We start from the raw sequence: 13,898 nt of genomic DNA, 5'->3' as shown, positions 1-13,898 counted from the left end.
ATCGACAGTTTGACCAGACCGTGAAAACATTAATCACGGCCCGGCTAACCAGCGCTGGGGGAGAGTGTGGCGACTTCCGCCATGGAGAGTTGCATTGAATGATGTGACTCAGTGATCGGAAGTGGTGGATGTTTAGGAGGAGGGGACCCAAAAACAACAGTAAGAACTTAAGCGACCTGTGGAACATGCTACACGATTAGCCGTCACGAGAGATTAGGGCCCAGTAATAAAGACAAACGGGGTTTGTTGAAGCTGTAATATAATATGAAGCGCGGGCGGCTATCCAGTCGTCAGTCTCGGAATGTAAAAGCAGACGCTAACGTTTTTTTTTTGTTTTTTTTAGGGGAGGGAGGGGGCGCACCATCCTGCCATGGAGATAAACCACGACTGGACTCTAAGAGAACCGCTAACGCGTCGTTATCTTGATGAGAGCAAGAATAAATATTTACTCAGCTGAACGCATCGGCCGCTTTTTTTCACAGGTATTTAGCAGCGGAGGCGGGAAAAAATGTTTGCTTTGATTCTGCTGATATTTATCGTCCGCCAGAACGTGCTCGTGCACGGGAAGAAATGAGTGTTTAAAGAAATCTAATGAGCCCGTGCTGCAGCCTCCCTCTGCAGTTGCAAATTGCAATTTGCTAGCTCGCTGCCGAGTGAGGAAGAGGATGGAGATGTTCGTGCCAAGCGGGAGGAAGAAGACAAAAAAAAAGCATGTTTTGAAAAAAGTGTTTCTGTAAAAGCTCCGCCTAAGTGACAGAGCGCGCATTTCCACGACATTCGTGGCAGCTATTGCACGCGCTCCTCTCACACCCATCAACCGAGGCGAAAATAGCTCCATAATGTGCTTTCAAACAGACAACAAGAGTTACAGCGCAAAATTGAGAGGTTAAAATGATTCCTGCACGCGTCTGGAAGCTTGTTACGAACTCTAACTGTTCTTTTAGTTTTCTCCTCCTTAGCTAGGCTACACACACGGAGTGGCCAAAGCACAGCAACATAACAAAGGTGAGATTATGGGCGCGCACCAAACAGATGTGATGGAGAACGGGCGAGGCAAAGAGACAAGAAACCCCAAAGAGGAACGCTGGAGTTCACGTGCGTGCAAAGATGGGTCATTATTTCAGGGCTGCAGGGGAGACGTTAAGCGGCACTTTGTTCTGCTCAGCCTGACCCAGCTGAGCGCCACACGCAGCTATCTGCCTGTGAAGCAGCTCATTTTTTTCAAGTTTTTTTTATGTATTTCTAAAGTACACCTGCTCGACTGTGTGTGTGTGTGTGTTTGTGTGGGTTTGTGTGGGTTTGGGGGGTCTTCAATGCACAGCTGGCTGTTCTATATATGGAAGCTCCGCCATCGTCATCAAACGGTGAAGATGTGAAGGAAGCAAAATCTCATTTTAAACACGACGCCGCGTGTCTGTTTCCCGGCACGTCTTCTCTGATGGTTGTTGTTCTTCGGAGCGACGGCGCGCACGTGTAAATCAAACTATCCGCTTGGTTCCATCATGCAGAAGAGCTACGGAATCACTACCTGTTCTCGTCTTCTTGTGCCTGTTGCTAATCAGGGTCACTGGGGGCGCTGGAGTCTATCCCAGTTCCTCTCCTCTTTCTGTCCCATCTTTCTTTCTCCTCCTTTCCTCCTTATCCAGCCAGCCAGCCATCAGCAGACACACACACATACACACACACACACACGAGGGCCTGGTCCTGCTCAAGGTTTCAAGGTCTTTTCCTGAGAAAATCCACGCAGACACTGGGAGAACGTGCAAACCCCGTATAGACCTGAGCTGGAAAAGAACCCAGAACCTCCTGCCGTCTCCACTGCACCTGCCTTCAATCAGCTTTCTTCTATTTAAGCCAGACCCAGATTTGTGTTTTTGAGTCCAGGATGAATATTTAGATCTCCCAGCTCGCGCAACAATCTGGTTGGAGTTCGATTCAATCTTCCCCCCGGCAGTTGGGACCGGGATAAACGTGGAGACGTCTTTTGTGGAGTATTTTTGAATATGGTGGCCTGCTCAGAGAAGTGCTTAACGACACCGCAGAGCAGATCCAGAAGAGAGTGTGAGAGAGAGGGGGGAGCCGGGGAGAGAAATCCCCGCTGACAGCTGCTCTCCCCATGTAGAGACGTTACTGTCGGAGCAGCGTGAAGACGACTGCCTCGCTCTTCCTCCTGTAAATAAAGAGCACAGCTGAAGCTGACGCCGCGCCACATGGCCGGAGGGGGCCCGTCTGTACGCTTCCGGTTCGCCACCCGCAGCAGATCGGCAGAGATTAAGACGTTGATACCCAGCTCTCGTGAAGTACGTTTCAACCTCACGCACGGTTGTGACTGATGGGACAGGTTAGCCGCAGGAGGCGTCTGTGGTGCCAGACTAGCTAATTATTGATCAGAAAACCCAGGTAAATGTGGCTCTCTCAGCCCCAGACCCTCGGAAGGATGGCAGCTCTGCCTGTTTAGAATCGTGCCAGCGGTGGAAGACAGAGGAAACAGCCACCATCATCATCATCATCATCATCAGAGACGTTTGGGCCGTAATTTTTGCTTAGAAGAAACCGATGCAGGCGGAGGGAAAAGTCATGATTGTGGGAAAATTGAGGGTTTCTTCAAACCGTGACTTTTGATCTGAGAAAATGCCACCGTCGCCAAGGCGATTTCTCTCATTTCATATTTGATTATTGCTCCTTCTTCAATGATTGTTTTGAGCAGATGATGATCTGTTATTTAAGAGTCTCTGAAAGCTGAGACATGAATGTGAGAACATATTCTCTATTATTTCGTTGGTCTAAAATAACACTGAACTGGCTTCACTCGATATTGAAGCAAAAATGGACACATTTAAAGGAGAAAACACGACATGGAATCACTTTGATAACAGCGTTTGATATCAAAGTATATCTATATTATTTTTCCCTCCTAAGTCCTTCCCTTCCTGTCAGTCACACAATCACTGATTAACTTCAAAGCGATCAATTTTAATTAAAGTCCTGGAGGCAGAATCGATGGATCAACCGGCATTAACGGCAGATTTAAGGAGTTTTGTTAAATGTCAGATTTCTAGCAGACACGCGTTTGAGTTTTAGCGCATTTACTTTGATTTATCCTTAATTTTGATCAGACTTCAAATTACTTTTAAATCAAAAACGCGCAGTCTCACTCACAACAAACCGTGTCGACAGGAGGCCGTAAAAACTGCAAAAACAAAGAGAAAATCAACCAAGATGGACAAAAAGGGGGTGTTGGTGTCCTGGTTGTTGGGATAAAAAGGTCGAACGGACAAAGTTGTCTGCTGGACGTCCTCAAGCTCCGTTAATCAAGAGCAAATATACGTCTAACCTTTCATATCTGGATAAACGGTGATGCCTTTGGTCCTGGTGCCTTTGTGTCGGAAGGGAGCGGCTTTCCCAATGAGAACAAAACTGGTTTTCCAGCCCAAACCATCAAGCTTGCCGGCCTTCAGACTGCATTCACTGAAAACCTCTTTTCAGAGACGCACGCCTGTAAACAGCCGCAGTCGTCCGTTCGTCTGACTGTCATCCACACAAAGTCTGTTTTCAGGCACCTTCTGCCAGACGCCTCTATAGACAGACGACTGACGACACCTTCAGTAGACGCATTTAAATAAAGAGATTCAACCAAACAAAGCAGCAGAACCAGAGCCATCCGTCTCATGAAGGTCGGTATTAGCGAAGGAGGGGGCGGGGCTTTGAGGAGCGACGCCAGGAAACCGGCGGGAGCGTTGAATAGAGTTGAACAATGACGTTAATATTTGAATCTGAAAAGCATCCCTCCTAATTTCATTATCTGCAGTGAGCGACGGATGAACGCGGCCTTCATCACCTCACCGTCCCCCGTCCCCCGTCCTCGTCACGCTGTGACTTACGCAGGCGTGCGCGGCTCACCGGGCCCGGTTCTGTCACATTAAATTAACGGACGAGCGGACACGGGGGACTCCCGCCGAGGTTTATGATCGGGAGGATAGTTTGCTGTGAAATGTGTTTATTTTGGCGCGCGGCGCTCCTGGATGTCGGCGGCCGTTTGAGGCGCTGTAGCACGGAGGTCTGAGGCGGCCACGGCGGAGATCACAACAACGGCGTCCGTGTGAGCGTTTGGCTGGGTCTAACAAACGGCTACTAACACTCGTAGCCTGAAAAGAAGGAAAAGAAATAATGTTTCGTTTGAAACGAATGACCCTGCGAGGGCGAGCGAGCAGCTCTGCCAAACAGAACCGCGGATGAGACGACAGTTAGCACCATTATTTAGCATTTGTTTCCACCTTCCCATTGGCTGCCACCACCTGTACTGATTTTTACCTATTAAACCATCTCCTCCACGCAATCCTCTTCACATTAAGGACTATTTTGTCGCTGCGCTCTCCAAATTAGACGCATTAAGGTCCCCGTCTCCTTTCATGCCGCACAGACGGGTCACAGCTGAGTGTTTGCGTTCCTCTACTCGTCGTTGCCCATCCTAAAACTTGTTCTAATCTCAACCAGACGCCTCGATTATTATTATTTTATTTATTTATTTATTTTTGTAGAATCGTGTACACTTCACCTCGCACTTTTTTTTCCTCCCCTTTCCAGGTGAAGGGATTCAGAGCTCCCACGCAGCACTTAAAGGGAGAACATTCATTGTGCAAGCTAATTGTGCAACAAATCAAACCCAAGGCCGCATAGCTGCAAGGCAGCTCTTGACACCCTGAGAGCATGTTCACATTATCGCCGCTACATCAGAATGGTGGCGTGCTAGTATGTGTGTGTGTGTGTGTGTGTGTGTGTGTGTGTGTTGGTGGGGAGCAGCTTGAGATAATGTGAAACACTACAGAGGGTTCTTTTTGAGTCACATAAGTTTGAATTACAGGTGCTGCTCTGCACCGCAGTTTTACCGGCGGACTGGAGCACAGCAGGTTTGCTCGGATGCGGCCGCGGCCGCTGGGGAGGAGGGACGAGGCTCTTTGGCCGCACTTGTGACGCGGTAATTTAAGGGGTCTCAGTAAGAGAACGGAGCTTCGTTTTTGCACCACGAGTGATGGAACGTGTCTCAGGAACGTCGTCCGAGGTGCATCCGGCAGACGTCTGACTTTTGTCACGGTTGGGGAAAACGTAGGAGGCATCACCAGCCGCGTCTGAACTCTAACAGGGGAAGGGGGGGGGCTATCTGTGGGTTATTGCCAGACTTAATCACAGAGAGGCTGAACTGGAGACGAGGGTTTGACGGATCGTATTGTTGCCCCACGAGCCTGCTGCACTGACCAGTACTCGATCACCAGCCGCCATTTAATGATCTTTAGAACCTAAAGATCTGAGCACAGGAAATGGTGGTTGTGTGGCTGGAAGGTCAGAAGTTGAGCCTGAGGTCCACCTGGACCAACCTGTCACACACTAGGTGCTTCAAGGTCCAAAAGACTCAAGACAAACTGTAGAAGCGTATCACAAATGTTCTCTGGGTTTGACAGATCTGACCCCTGATTCCACTCAGACGTTGGATGATGTCGTTATATTTGGCCGGACGCCCCATAAACATCTCACGCAGATGGACGTCAGCCTCAGAAACAATGCAATCAGCTGGAACTCTTCCTCTGGACTCAACTACCGACCCGCTCACAACGGTTCTGGCTGTGAGGGACTGACTGGTTCCGGAAAAGAGCTGAGCGAACCGGGTCAGCGTGACAGTATATGGACTCTGTAAAGGTTCTGCAGACGTCTGCGAGCAGCAAGGGCTGATTTTAATCGTCTCCTCATATTCTGAGCCTGGAATCACACTCGTGCTGAAAACTCTCCAGATTATTTGCTCTCCTGTTTGCAGGTCAGGACAAAACAGGCTGTAAGAATTTTGCTGCGTAACAGGTTCATTGGTAGTTTTCGTCCTCTGGGACCCCCCTCCCCACGAGAGACGTCTCTTTATCGTTGACCTTTCCTGAATATAAAATCATCCCTCCACGCACCTTCCTGATTACGCAAACACGGCATCCGGGCCCAGGAATGGGAGATCGTCTCAACCCGCATAATTCCCCAAACCTTTTTTTTTTCCATGATGGATTGAGCAACGCGTTGTTGCTCGTACCTGCCCGACTGTGGCCCATCCTTCTTCCTGTTACCTTGGGCCTAATTTAATCACCTAAAACCCACTCAGCCAACTGCGATCCTGCCGTGCACCCCGATGGCAGAAATATGTGTAAACACCTGCACTAATTACCTTCTCGGGCGGATTATTTATGAAATACATTAAAGCACGTGTAAAACGATTCGCTGGTCAGATTTCGGGGGCAATTTTTCACTCCGCCATCCATTCCGGCCCAGGGGAGGCACCACACATCTCCCCTGGCTGTTCCTGTATATGCCTGTTTACAAAAGAAGACCCGAAACAAGGTGATCAAACAGACAAGGACGGGCGGATCCTCCCCATTGAGGCCAGATTTATTATTTGGGGTTCAACCCCTGTTTGCTGTTCCGCTCAACTTCCTGTTCTTTTACCTCCACTTATTTCTTTACGAGAGAGCATCTTAAAAAGCCCTGCAGGTGCTGAGCAGAGGAGGAGGTTTTTCACGCAACGCTCAGTCTCGAGTGTTCCAGGGACTAATTGAACTGAACTGTCTGGGAGACGAGACATTCCTGATTACATTACACCAGCGGAATATTCCGAGCTCACACTCAAACAGGCAACCTTCCGCCATGATTAGCGGTGGCAAATGATTTCTCATATCCAATTACCCGTGTTTGGTTATCTTGCGCTAGGAGTTAGCGAGGGGGGCAAATTGATCGGGAGAAATTTCTGCTAATTTTCAGCCATGATGACAAAGAATTGTAATTTGGAGGCTCCAGTCAAATCTGCTGCTGTTTCATCTGAAGAAAGGACAATAAATAGCTGATATTGAGACTCTAGAGTTCAACCAGCAAATCATTTAATAGAGCTGACATGACAATCTTACGTTAGCCAGATAGCAACCGCGGGGCGTGCTGGTGCAATAGCATTAACAGGACAGAGGAGAACGCGCTCGACGCCCGTCTCCCCCGAAAATCTCAACATTCAACCACAGCTGGCGCAGAGGAAGCCCGTCCTCATCACAATGGAATGAGAGGCGGGGATGAAGCCATGAGAACCATCAGCCCGGAAGCTCCCCTGAGAACGATTTCCTGCAGGACCAATTTTCTGGTTACGATGCCGCGATTGTGCAGTGACACAAGCAAGCCTGACAGTCACAGATTATCTTAATTATATGCAATTAGCTGTAAATAAAGCATATATGCTCTACCCTTTAAAGCAACTGTGAAGGCTGTGAGGCAAAAAGGAACCTGCTTCTACCAGTGGTCTCAGATTAGGATTCAAATTAAAAGCAGGCCTGAAAAGAGTCCAACAATTCGTGAGACAGAAGCGTTCTCTGGCGAGAACCCGCAGTTTGGGCAGAGCTGGTTCCCCGTAACGTCTGAGCAGATGTGACGGAGTGCAATATTATCAATCAAAGGCAGTCTGCAGCTACACGATGAGAGGAACGATTGGTGTGAATAATTGATGCGCTCGCAAGTCTGAGAGCAGCACGGTGCGATGTGAAAGGGGTTCGGAATAAAAAGGTCCGAAGGCTCACGGTGAGGAAGCTATAAGCAAGCGAGAGGCGTTAAACAATAGCAGCGGAGAGAGGGTGACCGCGGCTGCGTCCGAGGAGAGGCGCTTCGGTCTTAGCAGCGCGGTCCAAAACACTTGATCTGTGCACACGGGGGACGACCAAGAGGGTATTTATTATAATTAACTATAAGCAGCGCATGCATCCTACCGAGATTATCCTAATTACTGGAGTTAGCGTGAAGGTTTGCCATAGGATCAGAGCCACCTCCTCACTCTTAGGCAGGGCGGATACTAGCTAGCTACTGTTAGCTTTTCATTTGTCATCAGTCCCGGTAAACTTTAAATAACACTGGTTATAATCAGGTTTGTCCATAGGGGGCGTTAGAGAATTTCAAAGCCTGACCAGAAACAATGTAGACCGCCAAAAACAAAACCAAAGCAGGACCAGGCATGGGGGGGCCTTCCTGGTGATGGGGAAAGGCTGGGTGAAGGAGGAGAAGGGGAGGAGCTCAGGAACATGAAGTCAACATCCTCGGAACTTTGGCGATCAAACTTTGGTTATTTAGCGGGCTGAAGTCCCACCTCTCAACCATCTAGCTTTTATCAGGTACATTTTGGGGTGTGGGGGAGTTTTGTTTTTCTGTGGGTCATTTCAGTTGCATTTGTTACCCTGGGTAAGTGTTCAGAGTGGTGGAAAAGTGGCTGAATGTAGGTGTGATGGTGCTGGGTTTTATTTTTATTTTCCTGTCAAATGCACGGTCTCATCAACATCATTCAGTGTCGCTGCTGACTTGAACGATTTTGCATCACTGAAAGAAATTAACGAGCAATCCGCGTAATTGCTCCCTCGCAGTTAGCCCCGTGCGTTTAGCGCCAACCGCTCCCCACCGGCCCCCTAGACTAGCCTGCAGGCAGGAAGCCATTTGAGAAACTTGACTTTAAAATGTGGGAACTTATCCCAGAAAGTGACTCTTCATATCAAACTCGCACTCGACTCAAAGTTGCCGGCATAATGTGTCTGTGTTGTCAGCCATATTAACAAAGTGAACACACCATTAAACAATGTCATTAAGCACAGACTCATGCTAATGTCTTCCTTTAACTATCAATGACGCTTAGCTTACTGGTCTGAAAGGGAAATCTGTTTTCTGGATTATTAGTCCAAAATAGAAAGTCAGTGAGCACCCTGAATGTTGTTGTGGTGCTTTAGAGGCTGGGTTACTGCACTTAAATTCAATTGAAATAATTCAAATGGCAGGGATGGGCGGTATAAGAATACGCTACCATGTTTTTATTGACGTATTTGTGAGCGCTTTGCACAGAGTCAATGAATTGGGTGTCGCTTTTATATTGTGTCCTGGTGCAATATCCCTGGTGCATGCCCATCTAAATGCTAATAAGATTAGAGAGCGTTTTAAAATCGCTGGCGACAAATGATACAGTAATTCATCGAGTGTGAACTAACTGTAACTTTGCGGCGTCTTAAACGCGACCCTACAACTTGGATTGGAGCAGAATAGCACTTTCTGCCCTGGTGGGGGGCTGTTTTCCATCCCCACCCATCACATTTGGCCGTTTGCGCGCTCACATGAGAGCTCATACAGGCCACCAGATGCTTCACAAATATCAGCCTGATCGTATACAGAGCAGCTTTTAATCAAATATTTGGCTTCTTCTCTGAGGAGACGGAGACACAGCGCAACCTGAAGTCATGCTAGCTTTTTAGACATCCATAAAGCAGGATTTTTTTTTTTTTAACCAATAAAAGGAATATTGTGGTTGCCTCTTGTGACTCTCTCATTCTGCGGCCATATTCATCAGTTCGGGCCTGGAGGCTCTAACAGATGGCTCTGATAACTTGTTTAAAGCGCTCCAAAACTCCGCAGATAGCACGACAGTAATCTTTGGCTCCGTTTGTTCCATTACAAACAGGCTGATTATACACTTGGCTGAGGGGAGAGATTCCCTGTCACAGCGCCCGACCCTCCGCTCTTCAGGATCTGGAGCCCCGTCGTTGATGTTTCTCTAACCAGTCGACTGGCACAGCTGGAATCTAACTGGTCTCAGCCATCGTGTGTGTGTGTGTGTGTGGGTGTGTGTGGTTCACAAAGCTTGTGAAAGTGATTTTTGTTTATTTGTTCATATTTTATTCATCCTAAATCCACACATTCTTTCTACTCGTGTTTACAGGGAAGCTTTACTGGGAGTTTATCAGCAGATAATCAATAATCCTGCTGACTGCCATCGATGTTTGCTGATGTGACCCGAGGGCAGGAAAGGTCATAGGTACCCACTCTAAATGACCTCATAGGTAAAAAATTCCACGTGTTCAATGTTTTAGATTTTATGGAAGATCCGTCGGAATGAAACCCGGAATATTTACGACATGCTGTTAAATAGCAAAAATTCCCAGAAATGCAAAAACGACAACTTTGGAGCAGATACGACTCTTCTGAGGCTTCATCTCAGACATTATTGCACCACCTGCAGCGAAGGAATGCACCAATCTACTGGATAAATCAAAGGTCTAATTATTATTATTGTTGTTCTATGTATTTATTTATTTTGCTTAAACTGTATCAGCTACTGAATAGAAATTACAAAAGTATTCAATATATTTGAATATATTTTTTCCTTTTTCGGGCTGATAAATACTTTCAATATTATTTCAGCAGATATTCCATCAGAGGGCACTTTAGCCTTCACCTGATGACAAAATCACCTCCTCTGCATCAAAGTAAAGCGACTCTTCAACACTCGCGCTCGCTGACACTGGCTGGTCTGGGAATAAAAGGTGGCCAAATTCATGCTGCAACACACACCAGCAGCACGGAGAATCCAAATTCTGAAGCTGTAATTAACTATGACCCATTAGTCTTTAACAGACAGACAGACAGACAGACAGACATAGTCTCCAACAAATGATAAACACACCTGTTTGTACCCAATAAATAATCATGAAAATCACAACGGTGCAAAATTTTCTGTTGTATTATTATTCAGAAACAGATTTTCCTTTGATTTATGAAAAAATTGATACTTATCCTTAAAACAAAATCTCTAAATTAATATGAAGAAAATAATCTGTGTTTAGTGTAATCACAATATTTCATTTTTGCGCCTATTTAATGAAGATAAAGAAAAATTAGCCAATCAAATTAATTATTCATTTTCTGGTGGCCGTAATCAAGACGGGAGCGTCTTCACAGTTCAGGCAGCACAATTTAATTCACTCCAGAAAGACAGAGAACGAATCGTCTGAACGAAAACTAGCCCCAAACTACAGCGTTAGCATGATGTGCGTCGCTTTAGCATTTAGCAAACTGACATGTGTCAGCCCGAAGGCCTCATGATTTTTAATTACGTTTACTCGCGCTTGCATCCTTTTTTAAAGAAAATGTAACATTTATAAAGTGTTAACTACATTTTTTCCCCTCCCCCCCAGTAGGTGTGACTTTTGGGCTGTTTCTCAAATGACACATTTGGTTAAATAAAAAGGTATTTTCCTCCAAAGATAGCAGCATTGTTTTCCACCCTCATGCCTAGCTAAACGCTGCTATTACAGGCACAAATGAGCCACAGCAGCATGGAATCCCGAGAAACTCGGCGAGAGTGACAGGTGGGCAGATGGGCAGTGGATAAAGTCTTTTATTTCCAACCATTGAGCAACTCCATACCTTGGATAATAGGAGCCAATTCAGTTCAGGCCATAAAGAGGTTTATCTGTTCCTGTCAGTATGCCCTGCAGGGGTGAGGCAACAAATAACAAGGTAGTGAAAACGGGGGAGAAAAAATGGCCGCGGTCCAGCTCCCTAACCTGTTTCCCTTCTGCCGGTGCCATCTGCATTTTCAAAAACATTCATTTCCACTTAGGGTCTGACTCGAGATGTCAGATTAGGCAGTTGCGAGTCGGGTTTGAGAACCATTTCAGGAGGTGGCGGAGTCACGTGACTCGACCTGCGACGGTCCAGGTTCCAAATACGCGACTGCGAGTGTCACCCTCACCACCCGAACAAGTTATTGTGCAATTAAACAGAGCACTGTTCCATCCCAAAATGGACGCAGCTGTTTTAGGGTTCCTGTGGTGAATGCATTCCACATGGTGATGCGCTCAGGTTCTAGTTCGAGACGTCGTAGAATCACCATTTCTGGTGGAAAAACACCCCATTTATGTGCCAGAGGATGAACAAACCATGTCAAATCACAGCCCCCAGCCTGATTCGACAGGCTTGTCAGATCCAGACTGCATTTGTGTCTCCTACCTGGCTATATTTAACCAAAAAATATAAATAAATGAACAAAAAATCTTGTGACTGCCAAAATAAAAGATATGCATCAATTATATTTATATATATATATATTTTTTTTTTTTTTTTCCACCCATCCTGTCAGAGATAGTGCTGGGGACAGTCTCTGTAAGTTTAACACACACACACACACACACACACACACACACACCAGAAGCCAGAAGCAGTTAGTTCTCAACTTTAGAATAAAAAACAGGGATTCTAAAAACCTAAAAAACAAATAGTAATAAGATAATGTGCCAACAATAAGTGTTTATGATAGTGGGCTGAGAGTTCTGGGCCAGATTAAAATTAATCACACACATTTCTGCATGGATTAGACTATAACTCATATCCAAAAAAGAAACCACACACACACACACACACACACACACACACACATGCACACACACACACACACACACACACACACTCTACAAAAGCCAGAAGCAGTTAGCTCTCAGCTTTAGAATAAAAAACAGGGATTCTGTGCAGGCATCTCTTTGGTGCTAAAGCTCCTAATCTAAACAACAACAGTGTGTGTTATTCTTTCCTGCTCTTTTGGAAAACTTCTGGAGGTGCACGGTCGCGCAGGCAGGCACGGCTCCTCCGCTGAGTTTGCCTCGCGCTCGCCAGAATAAATTGGTACCATATGGCCAGATGACAGCATCACTCAATCTTCCCTGTACCTGAACACCACATTAATCATTTTTTGGGGGTATATTCTTTCCCTTTCATCACACAGGAATTTCCAAATAGCTGCTGCCTTTATTTCTCTCACACATGTAGTGCATTTACATGCACGGGCTCCCCTCTGCCCTTGTTAGGAGCTGCAGCATTTGACCAAGATCAAGCTGGAGCCGGCAGGAAAAAAAAAAAAAAAAACACGTGTCAGGTGACTTTTGTTCCACTACAGACATGATTCAGAGGATCTCTCTCAACACCAGGCTACATATATTATTTAACTGTCTTTTCTTTCGTATTAAATAGGAAACGAGGACATTCCGAGAAGCTAATATACAGCCCGTATTTGCACCTACCTTAGCTTAACGGCTATGCAGCAGTTCCAGGTTGTGCTACGGCATGAACGGTTCCTTAAACTAATCAGGCAAAGAGTTTTTCAACACAGAAAGGTGAACAAAGTAGAAAAAGGAGAAGTAACCCAGAGGTGAGAGAGAACGGAGGGAGAACCCGGACAAAGGGGGGAGAGAGGTCTTTATAGCAATGTCCGCTTGATGAATCAGACATGTCTTATTTGTTGGCTGCACTGCCGGGGAATTTGCATTGATTATTTTCCCCTCAACAGATACACGTAAATCAATGTGGCACAGCGGAGCCAGAGAGAAGTGTGAGAGAGAAGAAGAAGTGGGGGGGGGGGGAAGCCGTAACCTTGGTCGGACAGGAGGAGCCACAGCTCCCCCTTCATGCCAGAGAGATGAGATCAGGACCGGGAGCAACGCTGAAGACAGCGCGATGAGAAACATCCACCAACCCCTCCTCACGCCCGTAATAACGCTTCTACAGGCTAATATGTCTTCATTACGCTGCGATTTTTCATATGCAGATGTGCCAAGTGCAGTTTTTCTCTCCTGGTTTTGCCAAAAAGGAGCATATTGCTTTCTCTGCTGAAGCATTCTGATTTATTTTTAGTGAGATTCGTGTTTATATTTCCAAAAAGGCAGAAGTAGGTCAATCAAAATCTGCTTTTTCACTGTTGCATCAGTTCATCACCGCCTGCGAGCTAGTTTTGGCTACCAGAACCAGCTCTTGACACTGGCGAGGCCTTTAAATGCCCCGGGTTTGACCAGATCAAAGCGACCGGAGCTCCTTCTCCCCTTTTGTTTCCTCAAATCTCCACTAACCAAGTCAAAAAATGTTCTGTCAGCCCGACCCGAACACGGGCTCCAACCCCTCCTCCCTTTAAAACACGTCAGGATGTGAAACATCTTATCCATAAATCAAAACAATGTGTCAGAATCTGCATTAATTTCCACACTCAGGCCTGTTTCCTTCCATACCATTAAACCCACGGGATGTCATCATCCTCCTCC

The 13,898-nt window shown here is 46.4% G+C and overlaps 1 long non-coding RNA gene across 1 annotated transcript in view; it reads right to left on the bottom strand.

The window, feature by feature from the left end:
- Nucleotides 1-13,009, bottom strand: part of LOC105417949 (uncharacterized) — a 30,127-nt gene extending 17,118 nt beyond the window's left edge. Inside the window, exon 1 of the long non-coding RNA XR_003886240.1 lies at nucleotides 12,888-13,009. This is a non-coding gene — a long non-coding RNA (uncharacterized lncRNA). The remainder of the gene's footprint in view (nucleotides 1-12,887) is intronic.
- Between the last annotated feature and the right edge of the window lie 889 nt (nucleotides 13,010-13,898).

This window comes from Takifugu rubripes, chromosome 20, assembly GCF_901000725.2.
Source record: "Takifugu rubripes chromosome 20, fTakRub1.2, whole genome shotgun sequence".
NCBI lineage: Eukaryota > Metazoa > Chordata > Actinopteri > Tetraodontiformes > Tetraodontidae > Takifugu > Takifugu rubripes.
The sequence above is the reverse complement of the archived record's forward strand: the minus strand, read 5'-3'. Positions and strand labels throughout refer to the sequence as shown.